Source organism: Marmota flaviventris, chromosome 16 (assembly GCF_047511675.1).
Source record: "Marmota flaviventris isolate mMarFla1 chromosome 16, mMarFla1.hap1, whole genome shotgun sequence".
Classification (NCBI taxonomy): domain Eukaryota; kingdom Metazoa; phylum Chordata; class Mammalia; order Rodentia; family Sciuridae; genus Marmota; species Marmota flaviventris.
This window is the reverse complement of record NC_092513.1, coordinates 50,607,828-50,613,827: the sequence shown is the minus strand read 5'-3', so window position 1 is coordinate 50,613,827 and position 6,000 is coordinate 50,607,828.

Sequence of the window (6,000 nt, the reverse complement as noted above, 5' to 3'; positions counted from 1 at the left end):
TTGAACCCAAGACCTCATGCATGCTAGGCAAGTGCTCTATCACTGAGCTACATGCCCAAACCTGTTTGTTTTAAGGCAGGGTTTCACTAAATTGCCAATGCTGGCCTTGAATTTGCAATCCTCCTGCCTCAGCCTCCCGCATAGCTGGGATTACAGGTGTGTGCCACTAGGTTCTGCATATTCTTGCCCATTTCTTGAGTAACGGTAATGATTTTCTGTTGTTGACTCAGCATGAGAAACTGGAAAAGCGCTTCATTTCATTTCTGATTTTTCACAAGTTGCACAATGAAGAAAATACTTTATAATGGAAAGGTTATTTATAATATTTTTGGTTTCTAAGTAGAAAATTTTAAAAACATAATTATGATAAGGAAATGAATCAACATATATTAATGAGAATAAAAATCTCCTGTTTCTGACAAATATCTAAAAGTACTCCTTTATGTAACAATTCTAATCTATAGTCAAGAACTAAATAAATCTTTGAAAAATGCTTAAACCATTTACTACTTGCAGTTGAAATGTATTGATGATATGTGGTTAAAGAAATGAGCACCAGGAAAAAATGCAAATTAAAAACAACTTTCTAATTTGTAGAGGCAATGGAGAAATGTGATTATGAATCAGGCTCCTTATAACCACAAACTTGGTTAGCATTCCTAAGGCTCAGTTTCCTTTTCTTGAAAATACATAAATTAGAAATTTTTTCACATAGAATAATCTATTATTTGTGCATTATAGTCATACACAGTGTGCTGGCATATTCATTTTGACATATTCATAAATGACAATAACATAGTTTTGCCCATTTCAGTGCCCAATCCTGCCCTTTTCTTTCCCCTGATCCTCTTTCTTTACTCTATTACTCTTTCTTCTATTTGTTATTTATTTTTTAATTGATGAATTATAGTTATACATAAAATTGCAATACATTGAGTTATATTCATACATGCACCTGGAATAATTTGGCCAATTCCATTCCCCAGTTCTTCTTCCTTTCTCTCCTCTCCTCCCTCTCTCTTGGTCCCCTGCTTCTACTCTACTGATCTCCCTTATATTTTCATGAGATCCCATTTTAAAATTTTTTTTAGTTGTACATGGACAAAATGGCTTTACTTTATTTTTATGTGGTGCTGAGAATCAAACCCAGTGCCTCACACATGCTAGGCAAGCAGCTCTACCAATGAGTTACAACTCTAGCCCCATGAGATCCCATTTTTTTATTCTGTTTCCTCTTCAGCTTCTGCATATGAGAGAAGACATTTGACTCTTCATTTTCTAAGTCTGGCTTATTTCGTTTAGCATGATGTTCTCCAGTTTCATTCATTTATCAGCAAATGACATTTTTTCATTCTTTATGACCGAGTAGAACTCCATTGTGTGTGTGTGTGTGTGTGTGTGTGTGTATCACATTCTCTTTATCCATTCATCATTTATGGGCACCTAGATTGGTTCCATAACTTGGCTATTATGGATTGTGCTGCTATAAATATTGGTATGCATGTATCACTATAGTAATTCTAATTTTAATTCTTTTGGACAAATACCAAGGAATGTGATAGCTGGGTCATTTGTTGTGTTGGTTTCATTCCTAATTTTTCAAGAAATCTCTCTATTGCTTTCCAAAGTGGTCGAACTAATTTGCAGTCATACCAACAAAACAATATATAAGTGTACCTTTTTCCCCACATACTTGCCAGCAATAAATTAGAATTTTATCTTTTTTTTTTTTTTGGTGCTGGGTATCTGCTCCCGCCTAAAAGAAATTTCTATCTAATGGCTGATAAATATTTCTATCTCTGAATGACAATGTCAGGTGGTAAGTACTGACTTTAGAATTGATCCCTAAGCATGGTGCAGTGGCGCACACCTGTAATCCCAGTGACTTGGGAGGAGGATCACAAGTTTAATGCCAGCCTCAGCAAAAGTGAGGTGCTAAGCAACTCAGTGAGACTTTGTCTGGGGATGTGGCTTAGTGGCCGAATGCTCCTGAGTTAAATCCCCAGTTACCCCACCGCCCCCCCCCACCAAAAAAAAAAAAAAAAAAAAAAAAGAATTGATGCCTTAAGTGCTTTGCAGGGATTTAGCTTTTTTTTTTTTTTTCTTAAGTGGTAATACTGGGAATTAAACACAGGGACATTTTACCACTGAGTTACATTCCCAATCCCCAGCCCTTTTATTTGGAGACAGGGTCTCACTAAGTTTCTTAGAGCCTTGCTAAGTTGCTATCTGTCCTTGAACTTGCAACCTACCTGCCTCAGGCTCCAGAGTTCCTGGGATTACAGGCATGTACCATGACACCTACCTATTCTCTTTTTCATTGGCATACATTGAAAAGGACATTTTTCACAGACAAGGATTTCTTGTTTCATTCATTCCTAAATTTAGAGGTCTTCTGTGAGGAATTAATGTTATGATGATGCAAAATACTAGTGATTTGCCTGAGCTTGTTAATTGTGAAATAAATGACTAAATAGCTTGTATGTAGATAGTCACTCTAAGTTCTTCTTTACACTGCTTATGCATAATTCTTACTTGGCTATTATATCTGTTAAATGTGTTCTCCCTGTACCTGGAAGAAATCTGTAATCTGATTTTCACAAAAGCAGTTTTAACAGATCAGAAGTTCATTTCTCCTTTTATGTTTCACACAAGTGTTTTTTTTCTACATCACTTTCTTTGTGGGAATCATTTTCTCAAGGATTGTTCCACGTATAAGATTATAGCTTAAAACAAAACAGGGCAAAACTCAACCAGGGGTCTCTATTCCTTTCTTTCTTTTATTTATTTATTTTTTTATTTTTTGGCAGTGCTGGGGATTGAACCCAGGGCCTACTTCCACACTAGGCAAGTGCTTTACCACTGAGCTACATCCTAATCCCTCTATTCTTCTCTAAATTCCATGACAAATTTGCAAAATTAAATAGTCTATTAGGTATCAGCAGCTGTACTCAAATTAACCCAGAACAGAAGCACATGCCTGTAATCCCAGTTACCTGGGAGACTGAGGCAGGAAGATCAAAAGTTCAAAGCCAGCCTGGGCAACAGCATAGACCCTGTCTAGAAATAAAAAATAGAAAGGGCAAGTGATGTAGCTAAGTGGTAAAACACCCCTGGATTCAATCCCCAATGCTGCAGGAGGAAAAATTAACACTTTATAATAATTAACAATTTATAACAAAATATAACAATTTATAGCTAGGGTTAGAGCTCAGTGGCAGAGTGCTTGCCTAGCACATGTGAGGCACTGGGTTTAATCCTCAGCACCACATAAGAATAAATAAATAAAATAAAGGTATATATAAAAAAGGAATCATATTCGGCTGGGGTGTAGCTCAGTAGTAGTAGAGTGTATGGTTAGCATGTTCAAGTTCCTGGGTTCGATCCTGAGCACCAAAAAATAAAAATTTAAAAAGAGAAATAATGTGAAGCATTTTTCTGTGACTGGTAAATATAGAGTTAAATATTCAGAATTTGAGCCAAATCAACTGTCAAAAAATCCCTATAGTGAGACTAAATGTTCAATAAAAGTAAAATATAGATCCCATAGCAGATGAAAGCTAAAGAAGGGAGATGTCTGAGCAAATATCTTCTATTTATTTTGAATAACTGAAATAATGAAAAACATACTAAATACACACATACATTGTGTGGGGGAATGTGTGGGGAGGGGACTGATACTTTAGAACCATATAATGAGGAAAACTACCAGGGTTGGCTCACAGAAATTGGGCTTAATTCAAGCTGGATATGGTACCATCAAATTATTTTTAACTGCGTTTCAGTGTACTCACAGTAAAAAAAAAAAAAAAAAAGAAAAGAAAAGAAAGAAAGAAAGAAACAGATAATCTCATAGATTGTGAAAACTAATCTAAATTCATTAGTGCATAAACACAGGTCAGATGCTTGCTAAAGAGCTTGCAACAAGTGAGGGTTTCCCATTTGTATTGCCAAGAGCTTGGAAACTATTTGAGAAGCAGGTATCACAACAAAAAATTTTTGTTTGCTGAATTATTAGAAGAGTGGGTATGTGGGTACACCAATGAATACAACCATTGTCAAAAAAAAAAAAAAAAAAAACAGGAAGACAATTTGCCATTTGATCTTTTCTTTTTAATTGCATAGACTTCTACCATTCAGCTAAATTCTGTTTCTCGTTTCTCATGCATGCTATTATCATCCCTCCCCCATCTTCTTTAATATGATTTATTTCCTATTGATGAAAACTTCTTATTTTTTAATGATATTTACTACCAAAAGTACATGCGTTATAAGTAGAAAAGGCTAAAAGTTTGCAGGTCAATCTAAAACTTTAAAAAATGTTATTGTCAGAATCTTAGACTAATATAGTGGTTGAATGCTAACTCTAAAACTATCTGGGGTTCAACTTTCAGCTCCATCACTACTAGCTATATGATTTTTGTCTAAGTTATTAACTTTTCTTTCCCTCACTTTCCTTGTCTATAAAAATAGAATGATTAGGGATGGGAATGTAGCTCAGTAGTATAACTCTTGCCTAGTATGACAAGGCCCTGGGTTTGATCTCCAGAGCTGAAAAAAAAAGGTGTTGGGAGGGATTATAATAATTCTCTGCTTTTATAGTTTCATAGTTTGTGGTGAAGACTGAGTTAATATGCACACGTATATGAGGGAAATGAACATCTTGTGAAGTAATGCTGAGTATGTGCAGTGTGCTTTATTTTATTTTTTTTACTTTTTAATATTTATTTTTTAGTTATCGGCGGGCACAACATCTTTTGTTTTTTTGTATGTGGTGCTGAGGATCGAACCCGGGCCGCACGCATGCCAGGCGAGCGCGCTACCGCTTGAGCCACATCCCCAGCCCTGTGCAGTGTGTTTTGATGTTTCTTTTAAAAAAAAAAAGATGTTGGTTGCCACTCACCAAAATTGATTTTGCCACTAAGGAACTATAAACCACAGTCCAAAAAACATTGTTCTAACACAGTTCCTTCCCTTTACAGTAGAGAAAACTGAACTCCTTAGAAATTGGGAAATTTGCTTGTTCATGTTACATCATATAGCTACAAAGAGGCATAAAATTCTAGGATCAGAATTTTTTTTTAAATTAACAAAGTTTTTATACCTCTATTTTATTTATTTTTATGTGGTGCTGAGGATCAAACCCAGGGCCTGGCATATGCTAAGTGAGCACTCTACCTCTGAGCCCCAGCCCCAGCCCCATGCTAGTCACTTTTAAAGCGTTTTATTTATTTATTTTTTTTTAAAGAGAGAGTGAGAGAGGGAGCGAGAATTTTTTTAATATTTATTTTTTAGTTCTCGGCGGACACAACATCTTTGTTTGTATGTGGTGCTGAGGATCCAACCTGGGCCGCACGCATGCCAGGTGAGCGCGCTACCCCTTGAGCCACATCCCCAGCCCCTAGGATCAGAATATTTTTAACTGAGATATAATTTACAGCCAGGAGCCATGCGTGGTACATGCCTCAACCCTAGTGAATCAGGAGGATCACAAGTTCAAAGCCAGCCTCATCAATTTAGCAAGGCTCTAAGCAACTTACAAGACTGTCTCAAAATAATTTTTTGTTTTTTTAAAGGAGTGGGGGTGTGGCTCAGTAAATAAACACTACTGGGTTCAATCCCCAGGAGAGAGAGAAAGAGAGAGAAAGAGAGAGAGAGAGAGAGAGAGCGCACGCGAGAGCACCGGCCAGAGCGCAAGCACGTGGCAGGGTGGGGTGGGGAGAGGGAATTTACACTAAATTAAAATTCACCTTTTGTTGAGAGCCACAGCGAGTTGGAATGGCACCTGAAGTAGTGATTGAGAGGTGAAACCAGGGAGCCATTAAGATGATGATAATTGGGCTGGGGATGTGGCTCAAGCGGTAGCGTGCTCGCCTGGCATGCATGCGGCCCAGGTTCCATCCTCAGCACCACATACAAACAAAGATGTTGTGTCCACCAAAAACTGAAAAATAAATATTAAAAATTTAAAAAAAAGATGATGATAATTAAGTTAAACTG